We start from the raw sequence: 20,621 nt of genomic DNA on the forward strand, positions 1-20,621 counted from the left end.
TCTTCTTCCCCTCTGACCTTCTTGTTTTGGGTTAACATCACATATCAGAGGGAACCTTCAACCTTTGGTTGGGGGGATTGACTTATTTCGTTTAGACTGAGAGTCTCCAGATCTATCCATTTACCAGCAAATGTCATAAAGAGGGACTCCATTTTTAACAGCATGTCTTTAGGTACCTGGTTCTAGCCATACCTGAAGCTGCACTGCTTATGCACTCTTCTAGTCAGGTATTTCATCACTGTGACAAAAAGACCTGACAAAACAACAAAGAGGTGGACAAGCCTATTTTGGCTCACAGTTTCAGAAGTACAGTCCATGGTTGGCTGACCACAGAGCCAGAGGTGAAGCAGAACTTACACAGAACGGCATGGTGGAAGAAAGCAGCTCAGGACATGGCAAAAAGGAGGCAGAGAGATCTCCATACAACAGGGACAAAATACAAACCCCAGAGACATGCCCCCAGTGACCTACTTCCTCTAGCCACACCCTATCAGCCAACAATTACCACCCAATTAACCCATATCAGTGGACTAATCCTCTGACGTGGTTGACACTCTCATAATCTAATCATTTCGACTCTGAACACTCTTGTGTTATCTCACACATGGGTTTTGGGGGGGGGTACCTCCTATCTAAACCGTAGCATGCACTTTCCCTTTACAGGTACCATTAAGGTCCCTTTTTGTTTTCTGAAATGGTTTGAATGAAATTCTGTCACTAGCAATTTAAATAGCCCTGATGCAAACACTCTTCCTGGCTCTGCAACTGCATATCTTTTACTGCATCTTCTTCTCCCTGGAACCCTTGAATGCCTTCTTCCTGCTTCTCCTTGACCACATATTTTTATGGAACGTTTCAAAAATGTGCATATCATCATTGCACAAGGATCCTAGTGATCTTCTCCATATCATTCCAGTTTGGGTGTATTTGCTGCCAAAGTGAGCACCTGACCACATCTTGTCCAACTTTAAAGGCTTGTCTTAAACCTCATCTTCTCTATGATGCTTCTCCTGACTACTCACTTTTAAGCTTCATATCTTATTTCTGCCTTTCTTATCATCTGAGCTATGCCTCGTACCTTGGCGCTAAATGCATTAAGATGTGTATTGAATAAACAACCAAATAACTGATATGGAAAGAACATTTTCAATCATATATTTGGGGTGAAGGTGCTGGGGGAATTGAAAGTACTTCGGACTGGAGCGTATTTTCATCTAATCTCATAAAATGAATTCTGATTTTTAACGTATTAAGCTTTCAGAAATGTTTCAAAAACAGTTCCTCTATCCTCTTTACACAGGTTTTACTCAATTCCAACCTTTGGTTATATTTGTGCCCTTTCCTCTGAGACACACACACACACACACACACACACACACACACTTTCCAATGCATCTCATGGTGAGGAACCTAAATTCATCTATCCAACCCCTAGTGATGTCAAACTTTGAGCATCCAGTCAAATTGCTTTTTACTAGATTTTTTTTAATCTCTGTGACTGATTTTATAACAGTCACAAACTAACCAATATACTATACTTCAACAAAACTCTACACACCTACTTTATCACCCATTCATTTCTTTCTGGAGTAACCTTCACCAGGATGGTTGTCAAATGATGATTTTCTATCTTTCTCATCTCTCTACATCTTTTATTGACATTTACTATAAGAAAGACTTAAGACTTCTCTCCCTCTGTCTCTCTCTGTCTCTCCCTCCCTTTCTGCCACCCTGATTTCTTCCCTCTTTCTTTTCTCAATATGGACTCAAGGATTACTATTTTATACAGCAGGAGCTAATCTGTTACAATCATTATTTATTTTAATGCTTAAACTTGCCCAGATTTAGCCAGTAGGAGTCCCTTCAACCTGACTCCTATTTCCTTTTGAATTGTTCCTATATTCTTATAGCACCTTTCCACTTTCTGTTGCCAAAAATATTTGGGGCTCATCTACCACTCCTCCTGCCCCAGCCTTGAAATCAACCCTTTTTCCATGAGGCCTTGGTTCCCTTTAATGGGAAATTCTAGTTTGAAAGCGAGATATGGGATCTCAGTGTCTACAGTGTTACTAGATAACATTTTTTTCCAGTGCCTTTCAGTAGATGAAGGGAAGAAAGATAGGAGTGTACATAATACACTGACACATAGGCATACACATAGATACAGAATACACATCTATGTTCATTTCTACATATTTGAAATAAACAATGCTATGAGTTTACTTCTGTGTTTCCAATTCCAATCTAACACTTGGGGTTTTCCTTCTGGATTTCCTGTTTCCATGTTTGTAAATCTCTTCTCTATCTTCAATATTGACTCTGATATTTTAACAGATTTTGAGGGTCTTTTCTTGCCTTTGCTTTCACTAGAAAGCTGCTAATGTGTTCAAATTGCAGGGACCCAATAAATCAGTGCTGTTTGTTAGTGCCTGGGTCAGGGGTGACCTTGGTTTTGGCAATGAAACAACTAACTAGATAAACTTTAGGAAATCAGGAGGCCAGGCGTGGGCGTCACTGTCTGACTCAGTACATGACAGAAGAACCTCTTCAACTGGCCTTACAGGCTTCTTAAAATGAGGAATGAAAAAATATTCTCAAAGTCTCTCTAAGGTTTTCCAGAGACAGGTGCTATCTAAATTCAAATGTCATCATTGTTGCTGTGTGGAAAATTTTTTCTCCATCCATCTTGCAATACAATAGATGAAGACTATTTTTGAGGATCACTGCTGTTCTCAGACTTCTAAACAAGGAAAGCAGCTAAATATTGCATTAGGTGCAACAGCATCAGTCAAAATGAATTACAAACAACCCTCAACTTCCATATTTAAAATTTTTCTTTTACTTAAAAAAATACAGCATGACAGAGGAAATACACATGAACCTATCTTGCTGCTTGATGCAGGGAATGCTCTCAACTCTGGATCCCGTGGGGCATGCAGTCTAGGGGGAAACAATAAACAACAAGCCTAAGTGTCCAGGTGGCCTTCATCATAGTTTGCTCTGTCTTCTCTTCAGTTTGCAATATCACAGAAAATGATGCTGTCTCCTGCTAAGTCCCCTCTTTTGGAAGGAAGAAATTGATTAGGTCCTGGAGGTTTCCACAAATGCATCAAGTGACTTTCTCAGCATCACCTGAAACAGTAAGTGAAGAATCAGGACTCAATCGAAGAACGCTACCCTTTCCATTTATCTAACAGCTGCTTCCTCGCCTCTCCATGTAGATTTTGTAGACTATGATTATTCATGGCTGGCTGTATTTCAGTCATTAAACTTAGAGACATATATAAGATGTGTGTGTGTGTTTATTTATTTGTATTTCAAGGTTAACAGGTTACAAAAACAGGTTGTAAAACCTGTTTCAAGCCCTGCTAGGATCCTACAGAATAGCCAAGCTAGAAGAACCTTTGGAAATCTTCTTGTCTAAGTGCCGAGTTTTACAGTTGAGAATATTTTATACATGAAATTTGTCCAAAACAAGTCTCACTCTTCCATGATTATCTCCTCTCTCTTGTTATTTGTCACCCTGCATTGAGAAGGTATACCTTGGTTAAGGTTCAGTTCTGGATTTACCTTTCTTCCAAATAATTTTTAACCAAGAGAAGGTGACATACTAACCTTTCCTCTCACTCAGTCCCACACTGCATGCTTGGCATAGTGGAAAGGGCACTATGATGACTATAATCCTGGCACTGCCAACAACCAGCTGGGTAACCTGTAGTAGTGACATCATGATCTCATTTGAATATGCATACAGGAGTAATTGAAATGTGAGTATTTGGATATGCATGTGTTACCTCTCCCTCTAGGTTCCTTGATGGTTGAGTTTTTATCTGACTCACACAGAAACCAGTAACTTACAAGGAATTAATGAACTTTGATTGAATAAATAACATTGCTTAAACAGACAGACTACCTTTGTTATATAAATGGTTCTGTTGATTTTACATCAATGAAATCAAGAGACGTTTTTTGTTAAGTGTTTTTATAAAACAGCTGATGATATAGTTAAAAAAAATATACATCAGTAATCCCAAATGCTAGTTCTTGGACCAAAAATATAGAAAATCATGGTACCCACCTTCCCAATATTCTGACTCAGTAGATTTTGGTGGGGATGGAGGAGACTCCAAAATTTATACTATTTAATGTATTTACAAGTGATTATAATGTTCAACCAAAATGGGAAAGTTTAAGTTTACATTACCTCTGATAGCATCCTCAAGGTTTCCTCTCCCAAATGAATGATTAACTTCATTGAACAACCATAGAGCCTGAGAGGTTCTTTTTCTTTTTTTCTTTCTTTCTTTTCTTTTTTTTTCTTTTTTTTTTTTTTGTTCATCACAATCAATGTTTTCTTTCCACATCAAAGATCCAGCTGTTAAGAGAGAGCATTTGGGAAGAACAATGTTCTGAGTGACAAGACAGATTCTAGGATAAACTTAACCAAATATGTGCCAGTTTGAATAGCCTACTTTGCCTCTCTGGGTTTTAATTTTCCTGTCTTTAAAACGAGGTCAATTATAACAGCAGCAAGAAGCTAATTTGGAGATTTTGAGGTTGACTTGGCTATTCAGCATCATCCCACTGAAATGTTTCTTGATTTTGCTAAATACAAGTCTATCATAAGCAAAAACATTTTGAGGGTATCTTGAAAGCAGGTTTCGAAAATACTGTCTTTAGCCGTGTCTTCTGACATTGTTTGGAGGCAGAATCAACAGCTTTGTGTAAACTAAGCTGTAGGCCACAGAATTCCAAAAGCTCACCCTGGCATCCCTTTATGGCTCAGGGATTGGGAAACTACTCATGGAAATTCAACTCACACTACCTCTGTGAGCCAAAAGCCTTTGGTTGCAAGCGACAGAAACACAACTCAATTTTTCAGACTAAAAGGAATTAGCAGACTTGCAGCTGAACTTTGAAAATAGCTGATATTAGAGACTGGAATGTTGCACGAACTCTGCTGCTCCCTGCATGTCACCTCCGCGTGCTCAGCCTCGCTTCTTCCAAGCAGCAGGGGACATGGCCATCCCTTACATTTTCATCTTCATCTTTGCCACCAGGGTGGCGCTGCCCTTTGTCTTGTTACAATTTGTAAATTCTAGGGGAAGGACTCTGGCCTGGCTTGGGTCATATCCACATCCTGAATGGACCATTCATGATAAAGAAGTACTCTGATTGGTAGAACCTATTCATATCACATTTGAGTAAGAGGAAGATCTATTTCCCACTTCCCCAAAGGGTATGACACTCCCGGGAAAACAGTGTCTAGGAAGGCCCACTTGCACAGTCCCATAAGCATTAGGTAGAAAGTATAAGAAAAGGCTTGTGGATTAGCCAACTACATGGGATATTATGCAACAAAACACATTTTAGTTCTGTCATGAGATAGCTGTGTGACATTGGCCCATATCGTTCATCTCTGTGCATTTTGACTACTTACATGGTGACTATCTTTTCCATCTGACTTGGACTCATTGAGACTGGACAGCAGATATTTCTCATATTTACATCTGCAGGACTTAGTTCAAAGTTTGGCTCTTCATAGGGACTCAAAATTGTATTGTTGCTGTTATTTTAAATCAATATCCAAGCAAAGCTTTATTTTAATTAAATCTGATTTTAGCACATATTAATTATACACACTAAAGAAATTCTCTGTGCTATTTTCATATATGTATTAAATATGTATTGATCTATTCAACCACCCTCCTTCTCCCCCCTTCATTCCTCCCCCAACACTTCCCAGTCCTTAGCAATCGCTCTTGACCCAAGCAAAGTTTTAGTGCTTATTACTGAGATATTTATAACAAATTTTTTAATGAAGAAAAGAAGGTAAAAAGAATAAATAAACAAGAAAGAAAAATAAAGCCAAATGCATACCATGCTTGTTAAAAAACAGTGATGGCATATTGCCATTAAGCTTCCTACTAGTCAGAGCAAAGATGGGAGATAGATAATTGGGAGTCGTCAGATACATAAATAATAATAACATCAACAACAGGAAGCCTCATTAAACTTCTGATAAAAATCAATAATGTTAGGATTCTATAGGCTACATTTGAAATATACTTATACTAAAATTTATTTATTATTTATCTAAAATTCAGCTTTATCTGGGTGTTCTATAACTCATTCAGTAATGCTATCTATAATTAGGTTTTCCATGCCCAAAAGAGAAGAACCAAGCCAGTTGCTCAGGTGAAGTTGAGTTTTTTCCAATAACAGATTTCTCCAGGGCTCCTAATAAAGGTGTAATGAGGTGTTTAATGATGCTTGGTTAACTGAGCTTCCCTCAACTCCCCAGGTCTGGCTTTTCCCCTCTGAACAATGAAGGCATTTGGCTCAATGATCTACAAGTTTCCTCCTTGCACCAATGCCCTATGATCATCTGTCTGTGGTTTTTCATGCCCTGGGATTGTGCTTTTGGACTAGATGGCTCTGTTGCAACCAGAGGCCACCAACTGGAGTACTTTCAGTGAGCTGAATTCTTCATTGCACTGAAGATGTAAACTTTCATTCCAGCTCTGGCTGGTGGCTCTGGAGGGACTGGAGAGCCACTTCTCCCATCTCTCATTGTACATGTACTCCACTGCTAAAGCCCTGGGTCCAGCAGGGGCAGCAATGGCTATCGATTTCTCAAAGGGAGCTTCACTGAGGTCAGGGGTGTGAGTGCTTTTTTAGGAAGCAAAGAGAAGCTTGGAATTCAAAGCAATTCATACCAGCTTGCTCAGCCAGTGATCAGTGAGCACTAAGTCAGACCCACAGCCTTTCTACCGTGGGATGCTGTCTTAGAGAAGTTGGTTCAGTTTTCCCCAGTGGACCAAGAGTTTAACAATCTATGATTAGGACTTTTTGCCCAAGGAAAGCTTTCCAAGTTTAGATTTATTTATTTAACCATCATCTTACTGGGATTTTTTAATGGTTGCATGAGTGAGAGAAAAGAAACCAGAAAATCCTTTCTTCTTCTTGGACCTTGGACCAAACCAATGAATTTGGTGGCAAGAGGTCAGTCTGGCAAGATCAGTCTTCTAGGCTACTCTTCCAACTTCCTCCCCAGGCTCCTGTCTGCCCTGAGGGCCTGACTCAGCAGACAGTTGTTTCCATTTCCCTGCTTCCCACACTCACTGCTCTGGAGCCTTTCCCTCTTTTCTGCAGGACCCAGCTCGGGGTCCAGGAAGTCTCTCCTCATTCCCTCAAGTTGAGCTGGCATCCCAGCCATCTCTGAGTGCCCATAGTTCTTATTACATAAGATCACAGATTACGGTTTACACCTCTTTCATCCAGTAAATCCTAAGGTTCTGATAGGTAGGCATGTTAGTCTGCTGTCTCTCTACATACCTTCAGCATTTAATATAGCACCTAGCATAAAGTTTAGTTCAGTAATGACTTATTGAAAGAGAGAAAAAGGAAAGGAGAATTAAAAGGAGGAAGGAATGGGGGAAAAGGAAGAGTATTTTGTTGTGCTTTTTTTTTTCAGAGAAACAACCAATAAGAGGTAGGTGTGTGTATGTGTATGTAGAGAGAGAGAGAGAGATTTATTTTAAGGTGTTAGCACATGTTGACTATGGAAGCTGAGAAATAATCTGCCCTCTGCAAACTGGAGAAGCAGGAAAGCTGATGCTATAGTATAAAGGCCTGAGAACCAGATGCACCAGATGAATCCCCCTTTTATCCAACTTTTTGTTCTATTTGAGCCCTCAACAGATGGGGTGATGCCCACCCACATTGGCGAGGGCAGCCACTTCACTCAGTCCACTGATTTAGATACTGCTCTCTGCTGGAAACACCCTGCACAGACACACCCAGAAATAACCAAACACCTGGGCATCCATGATCCAGTCAAGTTGACACACAACATGAACCATCACAGCACTCCATCTCCAGAAACGTGGATACTCATTGATGTTTTGTTTCTTTCAATTACTATTCTCTTGGAGATGTCTTTGAACAATTTCATCTCATTGTTTGTTGGATTTAGACATAATTAATTTTACTAAGTTCTAATCTTCCTTATCCTGAAGAATTAGGATTATGACTTATCATTGCCTGGATTGTGCCCCAAAGTCTGAACCAAGCCAATTTGGAAGGAAATGTGTCATTATCACTTTCAGCTTATCTTTTGGTTTGTGTCTCTTTACACTTTTAGGAGGCGTAGGTTCAGGTTAAATGCAATTAAAGTAATTTGGCAGTGACATTCACTTGTGCATCCAGCTGACTCATCAGTGCTGCCAATTTTCCTTCAAAGTATTTTCATATGTGTTCCATCCCAACTTCCCTGCCATTGCATTGAAACAAACTCAGCCCCTCCTACCTGAGTGATTGCCATAGCCCCTTGGTGACCCACCATCTTCCATACTTCTGTACCTCTGGTATAATCTATACAGCCATCAGAATGAGTTTCCTAACACTCGCTTCTAAATTGTTGACTTGTCTTTACTGGTCTCCTTTTCATCTTCAACACAAATATCTGATCTGAGACAGACACCAGTCACATTGAATGGGGGCTGCCCTAATGATTTCATCTTTCCTTGATTATATCCATTAAGACTTTGTCTCCAAATAAAGTTACCTTCGGAGGTACTAGGAATTAGGAGCTCAATATATGAAATTTTGAGGGACAAAATTCAACCCATAGCTGCATCCTTCCAGTCTCTTTCATAGTTCCATGTTTTACACACATTGGTCCATTTCTTTGGAATTCCTTTTCTTTAAGCCCAACCTCCACAAGTAAAGTTGTTTCAATTAAACTTTCCAATTTTTTTTTCTCTTTTCTATCCACCATTTTCTTGCATCCCTCTTCCATTATAACCTTTCTTTTAGTGGATGATATCCATTTGTTTCCATGTCTATTTCCTCACCTATACTTCAGGGCAGAGATGGTCTAATTTGCCATCGTATTCCCAGTGCCTTCCACAGTTCCAGGCATATAGTAATGTTTCAGAAAAAATAAATAAATTAGAAATAATGAGCAAAAAGAAATGAAGCCAAAACTGAATCCCCAGTGGAGTTTCAAAGTTATCCAAATGAAGATAATGAGGAATGCTTTCCAGAAAAAAAAATGAAGCAATATGAAGTATTTGTGGAACTATTAGTATATAAAGTAGAGAGTTACAAATTATAGGAAGCATGGCTAGAAATGTAGGCATGGCAGAGCATGAAAGAACTTGTGAGTGAAAGAGTTTCACCAGCATCTTATGTTTATTAATGCATTTTACACAAACACATGCATATTTCTGACTTCTTAGCATGTGTGAAATCACTGGAAAGTTTTAAGAAAGGAAACAAGATGATTATATTTGTGTGTTATAATTATAACTAATGTTGGAAACAAAGTAAAGATAGATTGAGAAGAATCAAGACTGGAAGCAGAGAGGTCACTGAAGAAACTGTTGTCCCAACCCAGGTCAGGAATGATAAGAGAACGAACCAGAAAAGGAGAGAAGCAGGTAAATCACCGAGACACTTAGAAGATAAAAGTGGATGAACTTGGTAACTGATTGAGCAACAGACAAAGAGGAATGAAAGAGAGAAGACAAATCCCATGTCTGGTTGGGTGACTGGTTGGATGATGGAACATGAACTCTTCAAAGAAACTTCAGAGACAGAAGAGAAGTAAATGGATGGATGCATTTAGGGGTAGGATGGAGCAGGGCGTAAGATATAGAAAAAGACAAAGTTTGACTTGAATTAGAAGTGCCTAAGGGATATCCACTTGGGCATGGCAGGTAGACGCTCCCAGTCTGGAATTTGAGAGAGGTTTTGGCTAGAAGATGGGTACTAGAGTCATCTATATAGAGTAAAACTGAAATCATGGGAAGAAATCTCTAGCCCAGAGAAAGTGTAGAGTGAGAAAAGGTGGGACTAATGATGGAAATTTTGGGGCCCAGAAGCAGCAATCCAGCATCTCCAGCATGTTCTACTTCTTGGTAAACATGTATTTGGAATACTATAGACTTTTCAGGCTCATATGGAATACCACCATTGAGGAACACTTAAGTTTATGAAAACAAATGCAATCAAACCTGTGACTTTGAAGAATGATGGAGGGGAAAAAGGCAAGAAAAAGGAAAAAATTAGCCTTTTGATTATTCCATTTTATTCCATTCTTTTTCCTGATGGTTTTATTGTTTATTATTTGTTACGACAATGCACTAAAAAAATACAGTCATAATTCATAAACCTAATTTCCCCAGGAACCTATTCAAAATTATAACTATAAAAATTAAGTTAAATTAAATCTAGCAAGTGAAGGTTAAAATCTACCCCCTCCTTTTCACCTCCATGAAAGCGAACATGGAAGTAAAAATGTTTACTTAGGAGGGATCCTACACAGTCATTGCATAGGATGAAGACACTCGCATCTTCTAATTTCAGAGATAAAAGCCCAGGGATCATGGATGAGTGTGCCACAGATTCTATTCCATCAAGCTACACACCCCTACTCCCTCCCTTCAGCATCGTGGTCTCTCTTCCACTGTCACAGTGCAGCTGTGCCGACCAAAACACACCAAGAATAGAGATGGCAAACCTTCTGTGCCTCAATGCATACCTGTGATAGGTGATGGCTGTTAGTCTATTCCTTAACTGTTTTATTTGTCTATTGTTAAATATCCTCTCCATATTCTTAGTATTTTTCAACCATAAAATGGAAAACAATTTTTCCATCTAATGCTCTTGCAGCTCGGATAGTTACCCCTATAGGAAAAATCATTCAGATGGTTCTCCTGCCAGGTTAAAAGCCTGTCTACTTCCACCAACTGCACTATCACAAAAACTCTGACCTAAAACCCTACTTGCCCACATTATATTGAGAAAATAATCCAAAAGAAAGAATAATTTATGGGCCAGAAACATTCATTGGAATATTATCTGTCACAGAAAGAATATTTCACAGTAGAAGATGAACGAAGTAAATATGCATTCACCAGAATTTTATGCAGTTCTGAAAACGGCATGTTTATGATGAAAGAACCAGGATGGAAAAAGATACAGATATACACAATGATATTTCTGTAATAATCATAGCTATGTAAAAATGCTGTATCATATGGATAACAACTTTAGGAAAACTCTTATAAATACATTTTTAAAAATCAAACTCTATAGTTATCTTTTGAGTTTCTATTACATATGTTACATAATACATTTTATATATGTAATTAAAAAAATGCTATATTCACATATATCCTTCATAAAAATCCCCATATAATATAGGTTTCCACTACTGCCATCTCCTTTTAACAGAAGAGGAAACTGATCTCAGCGAGTGCCTAAGACCAAGTCTTAACAGGTTGGAGTAACAATATTGTGAGTGGATTGTTTTAGTGAGGTTTTTTTTTTTTTTTGATCACTGTGACCAAAAGAGCTGACAAAAACAATTCTATAGGAGGAAAAGCTTATTTGGAGGTCACAGTTTCAGAGGTCTCAGTCCATGGATGGCCAACTCCATTACTCTGGACCCTAGGTGAAACAAAACATCATGGTAAAAAGGTGTGGAGAAGGAAAGTAGGTGAGGACATGACAATCAGGAAGGAGAGTGCATTCCTCACCAGGGATGGATGGATAAATAAATAAATAAATAAACCCCAAAGGGACACTCAATGACCCACTTCTCCAGTCCCACCCTACCTGCCTAGAGTTAGCAGCCAGTTAATCTCTATATGCAGATTAAAGCACTGATTAGTTAATGCTCTTGTAACCCTATTATTTTACCTCTGAATATTCTAGTATTATCTCACATATAAGCTTTCAGAGGACACTTAATATCTAAGCCATAACACGGATATCTTCCTTTTATTGTGCTTCCTACTTTTGGTATTGAATTATTTTAAATTCACTCTTTCCTTGTATATTTTCCCATAATCACTCATGACAGTGACTGAGAATCTCTGTTGATCATTAATCAGCTAAAATAAATCAGCTTGAGCCATCTCTTGGACTGAAATTATATCATAGCTGGGTTATAAAATGTAGAAGTAAGAGGCCTGTGGCCCCTATGTCTTGGTTAGCTCCAGTCCCTTTAAGACTACTAATGCAAGCTAGCTTGGTGTATCACAGAGAAAAGACTTGAAGACTCACTTAAATGATTGACCTATTTCTGGGCTCTCTGTTGTTGCAAATTACAAGAATATACTGTGTGCATTTTCAGGTAATTTGATACTATTACCTTAAAACTCACTGGTTCCGCCTCCCCCTTCCCTCCCCTGTTCAGATGGAATATCTGACCTTTTCCCTTGGCAGGCTGCTTCTCTCTTTTCCAGGTAACTGATGATGATTTTATACCCTGGATGATAATCAATATGTAGAAGCTGTCTTTATTGATTTGGATAAAACCACCAATTATGGCTATTTTGAGCAGAGCTCAATGGGATTAGATGTGATTACATGGCAATGGGGGTGTGAGCCCATCAGCACCCAGAGGCTTCTGAGAGGCTATTTAATTGTTACAGATGAAATGCAAATAGGTGCCTATGACCAGTACCCATTCAGTGGTCACTATGTCCAAACTCACTGAACAGAAACTCCAGACTGGACCACTGGACCATGTACTTTTCAAACTGCAAAACCTTAAAATTATATGACTCTCAGAAATGGCAAAGATAGACTAGCTCAAAGATAGAAGCAATGGCCTACATGAATCCTGTTTACTCCAGTCTCGGCTGTGCCATTTACTCAGAAATCAGAGGCAGCAACATTTCCAAGAATGTGTGAATTTCAGACAGATCAGAAAGAATGCCAGGAGATAGGAAGAGAGAAAGAGAAGGCTTTAGCACAGACAGATACTCTGGACCAACAAGGCCCTCCTCACCATCTCCCCACATCCTGATAGTAGCAGGTCCATTGATACCTCCTCTGAGATTTTCTATGTCACCTTTTCTGGAAAATAGATTCATATTCCAGTGATTGGGAGCACGGAATTTTGGAGCTAGCCTGTTACATTTTTAGTGAACTTTGTGCAAATTATCAAACTTTTCAATGACAGGTTTGCAAAATAGCAATAATAATGAGATACTTAGAACTGTGCTTGGCCTCCATCCCTAGCCTTCCTTTTGCACTGATAATGCATAGAAGTAAGAGCCCAAGGACACACCTCTTCTCCCTGCCCTGACCATCTATATAGCCTATACCTACATTTCTATATTTGAAGCAGCTCCATGATTTATCAGGTGTGATGATCACAGCCCATGTAAGGTGCTTTCATTGATGATTATTTTTTCCTTTCAATCCATTTCTGAGTAGGTTATCTGAACCTCAGACTACTAAGAACACATATTTCTTCCAACCCTTGAGGGTGAGGTAGCACAACAGGTCAAAATGACAGTAACAACCAGCCAGAGTCTACTCATGGATTCATCCATCCGTTCACTTATTCAAGAAGAATTTGCAGAGCATTTACTAAAGGAGGTACCGTTCTGAGCACTAGGGTACAGTCCTGATCAAAACAAATAAGGTCTCTGAAACAGGGAATCCCACCTTTCAATGGAAGAAGAGAGATACTAAACAAATGTGGTAAATAAATGGAACAAGATAAGCTAGTGCTATGGGAACATTAAGCAGAGTTATGCCGCAGACAGGTGAGAGCAGGCTCATGGGGAAAGGCTGTTAATTTGATTAGACTTGTCTCGCTGAAGAAATGACACTGAAACCAATACCTGGAAGTCAGAAGGATCTCTGCTGGTGGGATTCTGGGTAGAGTTCAAACAAGGCTGGGAGGCGGGAACAGGGTGGTATGTCTGAGGAACACCAAGGCCAATCCCTGCTCACCAAGCAAGTGGAAAAGTTTTCCTCCACAAAATTCCTAGTGCCCAGCCCACAGAGTCACACTGAATGCAAGACCTAGACTTGCTGTTCCTGTGCCTCCTGCTATACCACATAGTATCACCCGTGTTGGCCTTGTTCTGGTCTCTACCCCATTCTCCATAATCACCACACTCAAGCAAGAATAGGGATGCAGGTTCAGGGAATAGAATATTCCCCCATGTTGTTCACTCAAGTCAGCTACAGAGCATCCTTGGCTGTCAATCCCTTGCCAGGCCCCATGGAGCAAATCTATTTCTCTGATGGTGTTTTCAGTTCATTCAGATCCCCTACAAGTGGTCTCCTAGAGCCTGCTCAATTCTGGGACTCCAGATCATCTAAGTAGCATGGAATCATGCTCCATTCCACATCATCCTCCTCTTGTCTTTTCTAGTATAATATAGAAGGTAGGAGCCCAGGCTTGCAGTCAGATGATCTGGATTCAAGCCCCTTCTTTTCCACTGACTAGATGTGTGAATTTGAGCAAAAGATGTAATTTTCCTGTACCTCATTTTCCTCATGTATAAAATAAGGAGAATAATAATAACTATATTATAGGTTATAAAGCACCAACACAGATCTATTATACAAAAATGCATTCAATAATTTGCTACTTCTGGACCAAGGTGTACAGCTTGACTTTCTTCTTGTAACAACAATTCCCTTCTCATTTCCTGCCCCATGTAACTTATAGTCTCCATAGCTTGGACAAGATGAAACACAGTCTGGGGACTAGCTGTTAGAAGGTTTGTTGAGGGCTAGGGTTGTGGCTCAGTGGTAGAGCACTTGCCTGGCATGTGTGAGGTACTGGGTTCAATCCTCAGCACTACATATAAATAAATGAATAAAATAAAGGTCCATCAACATCTAAAAATATGTTTAATAAAAAAAAAAGGTTTGTTGAGTTACTGGTTCCTGTAAAGAGGCTCCTTAGACCCTCCTAGGAGTAGAACCCTAAGCCCCTTCCCAGCAATACATGAATTTGCAAGAGATACAGAACCACATTCCTTTCTCTGAATCCCTTAAAGTTGCAGAAAACTAAACATCAGCCCATACTAGCCACTCTGATTTGTGCACACACCTGGACATGCATTAACTTCATCGTGTCGAAAACAAGTGTGGAAACCCCACTGAAAGCCCTTTACTTTTTTTTCCCTCTTATTTTTCATGTTCTTTAGAGTTACCAAAGAGCATTCTTGTTAAGCTAAAAAAAAATTCTAGTATAGTTTGCTTTTGGAGATAGTGCCTTATAAAAGCAGCAAGCTTTTCAGGAATGAAAGACAGAACAATTGGAAACTCCAAGTGTGACTTCTGGCCCCATCATTTAAGACCGAATTCTCCTCTCTAAGACACAATGATGGTCTCTGTTGCATAATTTAGACTCCTGGCATGCACTTAAGTCGTATTCATGCGAAAGAGTAGCTCAGCCAGCAGCAAAGGCAGAATATGCAATCGGTTCTAGGGTGGTGTCCCAACAGGACTGACGAGAGAATTTTCCTGCTAATCCTCTATCCATTCTGAAGCCAACCTGGTATTTGGGAGGTGAAAGGAACATAGAGATTAGGTCTGTGTAGGTTGAACTGAGATTTTTAGTAGTATATACACAAGTCTTCCTTCTCAGATATAAAACTGGCAAATGAATCACATTTTACGGGGAAATTTTATATTGCTTCTAAGCATCTTGCCAAGAGCTAGTCAAAAGACTACAAATATATTAAGGTCCGAATCTTCAGACTTGAGAAAAATGGGCTCATCTGTGGAGCAGGTGAGTACTTCTGAGGAAGTGGGCTTCACATTCTGTAGTGTGTGTTCACACCAGATCATCACCAAGACCCAAACTCTGTTCTGTTTTACCACCTTTCATTGTTTGACCATCAGGTTATACAATCGCCAAGACTCGGCATGCTCTCTGTTATTCAGCTTTGCCACTGCTGTGACCAAAAGACCTGACAAGAACAATTTTAGAGGAGGAAAAGTTTATTTGGGGGCTCCCAGTTTCAGAGGTCTTATTCCATAGATAGCAGTCTCCACTGCTTTGGACCCAAGAGGAGGCAAAACATCCTGGTGGAAGGGCGTGGCAGCGGAAAACCATGAGAACATGGCTACCAGGAAGCAAGAGAAGTTCCTCTCCCCAGGGACAAAATCTACACCCCAAAGTTGCATCCCCAGTTACCCACTTCCTCCAGCCACACCCCACATGCCACAGTGACTACCCAGTTAATCCCGATCAGTGGATTAACACATTAAGTAGGTTGAGGCGCTCATAACCGAATCATTTCACCTCTAAGCTTTCTGGCCTTGTCTCACACATAAGCTTTTGGGAGACACCTAATATCTAAACCATCACATGCTCCAACTCAACTCAACTATAATGACAGCACAATAGAGCATTTACAAACATCTCCCAGTCTTTAGAGGATTGAATTTGATAATGTTTGCAGCTTCCTAGAGTGTTTTCCCATTTTAAGCTTGACATACCAGACTGAGGAATCCTCACTCGGTGATGTTTATGGTTTGGTTACTGTACAAGAAAACGAGTCCCACCCTAAGTCCTATTCCATCTTCCCTCTGATTCCTGAGTGACTTCTTTTCTCCCTTTATTTATTCATTCAGCTGGTTCAAACTTCATTTTAATAAACAAATGCCAACATTCCCATGGTTTTAGCTACCGCCTGATGATAATCGCATTTTGCTCCCTCTTCCATTCCCCAGATCAGGACAAACGTCTGCTGAACGCTCATCCCCACATGGCTGCCTCTCACACCCTTCTGCACACCTTCCCTAGATCTCATCTCTCCCTTCCTCCTACCTCCAATCTAGAGCTTAACTCATCCCCTTTCTTCCTCCTTCTCCTCAGTTTCTTCCCAAGCCAAAAATCAGAGGTAAGGATCAATTCTCCTGGCTGCCTCACCAAGCTTACACAATTGTCTAACAAAACTTACCCATTCTGCCCGCTAAGATCTCTGCATTGTATGTCTTTTTTCCTGTTGTCATTTAGTTCAAGCCAGTATCACTTCTTACCTGGATCACTCTGTCAGCCCCCCCTCCATCAGTTCTCCCTGCCTCAATTCTTGTCCAATTGGAATTCATTCTGTGCATACAAGAGTGGTCTGACTGAAACACTTACTGTGTTTCTCTCATGTCACCCACTGCTAAAATACTTCTGTGACTCTCTATGGCCATCAGCTCAAGCTTTTTTGTTTGGTTTAAAAGTCTTCCATAATGACACCCTTTCCTGTCTGGGTAGCCCCAACTTCTATCACCATCTGCCTACTACCTACTACCATCTTCCACCTCTCTCTCTCTCTCTCTCTCTCTCTCTCTCTCTCTCTCTCTCTCTCTCTCATTTTCTTTCTCATCTCCATGAATATGATCCAGACTTCTTCCTTATGTTAGTCAGCTTTACATTCCTGTGACCAAAATACCTGACAAGAATGACAAGAACAACTTAGAGAAGGAAAAGTTTATTTTGGCTCATGGATTCAGAGGTTCAGTCCATGGATGATTGACTCCATGGTTCTGAGCCCAAGGTGAGGCAGTGCATCAAGGTGGAAGGGCGTAGTGGAGGACTGTCGCTCTGTTTATGTTGGTCCAGAGGCAGAAAGAAAGAGGAACCAGGGAGATAAGATACAATCTCCAAGGACATACTCCAGACACCTATTTCCTTCAGCCATGCCTCAAATGCTTACTGTTACCAGCCAGTACAGTAGGCCTTTCAAATTATCAGTCCATTAGATGATCCATCCACTGATTAGGTTGTAGCTCTCATAATCTAATCATTTCATCTCTGAACATTTCTGCACTAACACAGGAACTTTTGGGGGATATTTCATATCCAAAGCATAACACTCCTCTTCTCTATGTCTTACTTTTTAACCAGAACAGAGCTGATGGAATGTCCTCCAGGAAGAATTCTCTAATCACCTTCCTCCCTAATCATACTGTGGTCTCCTTAAAGATAGGACCCATTAATAAGTCTGCAATTCCTAGCACAGAGCCTCCCACATGGTTCTCAGCAAAGGCTCAAAGACTAAATGAGAATATTGAATTCTCAATGTCCTCCAGTCTGAATGGCCGTGGTAAAGGCAGCTCACCGTCTTACCCAGAAGGCCTCAGAGGCCTCATGAGAAAACTGCCTCCTGCATCTTCCTGTGTTCTTCAAGCAACCTGAAGCAGAGACGCAATTAGATCCCCATCACTTCTAGCTGTGAGCTAAGCAAGTCTCCTGCACCTTCTGGAAGATCACAATCACTCTGCTTTTACTGCACAGGAGGAAAAATTGAGGCAAGAAAGTTGGTGGCAAATAGCCTCCAACCCTTGAGAAGGTCTATCTTGATGTTATCCACTGAAATTTAGTGGGAACATAGGAACCGGGCAACCTGATTTATTTCAAAAGACAAACTGTCTGTATGCTTTTATCAGAATTTGACAGATAAAAGATACAAGAAAGTGTAAAATGCTAACCCCAATCTCAATCAACAATGAAATAAAGAATCATAATAAGGTTACTATGAATAAAAATAACTGACATAATCTCATTTAATCTTCCCAACAATCCTATCAGGTAAATACTACTGTTATCTCCATTTGTTATAGATGATCACAGAAGCTTAGAGAACTTCAATATCTTACTCAGACACACACACACAGAGGAATGAGCAGCATAAACAATATTCGAATGCAAGTCTGCCTGGTTTTAAAGTCTGTATTCTCCATCATCAAGCTATATTGTCTCTCTAAAAGGAAAATGGAAAAATTCAGGAAGACTGATTGCTTACACATAGCCACAGCAGTATACAGTAGGTGCTCAATAACTGTTTGTTGAAGGAAAATGAGTAAGTGAAACATCCACCTAAAATTTTTAGATGGTTCATTTTCAGATTTCTTCTGTTTAGGGAACATACTCCCCAGGAGTCCTCAAGCCAACTACTCAGCATCTCTGTTTTATGGTTTGGACCTTTAATGTCCCCAGAAAAGTTTCTATATTAGGCAATGCAGGAACCTTCAGAGGTGAAATGATTAAAGAGCTGTAACCTCATCAGTGAATTAATCCATATGATAAATTAATAATTTGAATGGACTATTGGGCAGGTAACAGTAGACAGGCGTATGGGGGCATCTGCATCTATCCATGACCTTGCCCCCGCATCTGCTCTGTTTTTTGTCTTCCATGAGCTGCTAAGCTTCCCCCCACCACACCCTTCCACTGTGATGTTCTTTCTCACCTCAAGCCCAGAGCTCTGGAGTCGGCTGACCATGGACTGAACCTCTGAAAACATGAGTTCAAAATAAATTTCTCCTTCCCTAAATTGTTCTTGTCAGGTATTCTGATAACCACAATCTCTAAGATTTTTTAAGAAAAATCTAATCATTGACCATATTAGGCATGACTGATGCAAATATCTGGAGGAGCACTGTGAACAAAGCTTTATTTGACTATGGAAAGAGTCTATAACAGTATTGTCCAAGCAGGGGTGCTCACACATGGCTCTTCAGTACATGAAATATGGCTCATGTGACCAAGGAACTATATTTAATTTTATTTAATCTTAACTAATTTTTATTTAAATAGTAACATATGGTCATTGAGTAGCAAAGAAATTTCATTCAATAATCATTTATTGAACATCTACCACATGTTCAGCACTGAGAGGTTAAGGATAAAATGAGGCAAAAAAATAAAATAATGAATTGCATTCATGGAGGTTAATTTAACATAAAGTTAGATGACAATCCAATAATTATGCCAATAAGAGTAAAATTGCAATAGTGATGAGCAGCAAAGTTACAGGGTCTGTTGAGACTTGGACTGTTTGAAATGGCTCATGGAAGGTTCCTGAAAGAGGGTGGTTCAGGTTGAGATCTGATGATGTTAAGTAGGTGGGAACTTTACATGTAGGGGGACTCTAGAGCAGAAGTCCTGAGGCAGGCTGGAAAAACCATGGCCAAACCAGGTCTCTGCAAGCTACTTTAATGCATTCTTTCTTTGCACCAAGTACAATGTGAACCTATTGAATTGTTTTTTTCTTGGAGGTGGAAGGAGGTGACATATTCACATAAAACTGGCTGAGGCATGGATCAGGTCTTGAGAAAGAATAAGTGGATGCAGGAAGAGCAGCAAGGGAATCTGCACATCAGTGAGACTCAATGAACACAAAGCTTAACTCCCAACCTGAGGAGTTATGTGTCCCCACAGCCACTCATTTCTACCTACAGTGCATTACAGCCAACGCACAGGAGGTTGAGAACCAGGAGAATGGATGCTGGGGCCCATTCCTACCCCTACCTTTTAGCAATGTGTCCTTTTCAAGTCATTAACCCTCTCTGAGAATATTGTTCTCTCACATGCAAAACATTTCCAGTAGAGTTGCTGAGAATTAAGAAAATAACGTGTATGGAAGTAAAATACTATATGAGTTCCCACCCAGTTGGTGTGATTTTTATATGACTCATCCAAGGATAAGTGCAAGAAATATTATGGACGATGAACTGTCCTTTCCTAGACAGTTTTGGAAGTATCTGCAAAGTAGGACGAACTCTCCCACATCAAAATTATAAGAAATTTAATTGGCTTGCAGAAACAATGAAATGTAAATGAAACATCGAGCCTATTCTATGCCATATCACAGAAAATTTGGGGGGTTATCTTGGTCTCTGCATACTGTTTTAATCAACTTTTTTTTGTCTCTGTGACCAAAAGATTTGATAATAACAATGTAGAGGAGTAAAATTTTATTTTGGTTCACAGATTCAGAAGTCTCAACCCATACATGGCCTACTCCATAGCCCTGGGCCCAAGGTGAGGAAGAACATCATGGCAGAGA

The 20,621-nt window shown here is 39.9% G+C and overlaps 1 non-coding gene across 1 annotated transcript; it reads right to left on the reverse strand.

The window, feature by feature from the left end:
* Positions 1–839: 839 nt before the first annotated feature.
* LOC124097542 (U6 spliceosomal RNA) lies at positions 840–946 on the reverse strand. Its single transcript, XR_006853277.1, has one exon. It is a non-coding gene; the product is annotated as a U6 spliceosomal RNA (small nuclear RNA).
* Between the last annotated feature and the right edge of the window lie 19,675 nt (positions 947–20,621).

The sequence above is a fragment of the Marmota monax genome, unplaced genomic scaffold, assembly GCF_021218885.2.
Source record: "Marmota monax isolate L192 unplaced genomic scaffold, Marmota_monax_Labrador192_F-V1.1 WCK01_AAM20220418_F8-fsc00020, whole genome shotgun sequence".
Taxonomy (NCBI): Eukaryota; Metazoa; Chordata; class Mammalia; order Rodentia; family Sciuridae; genus Marmota; species Marmota monax.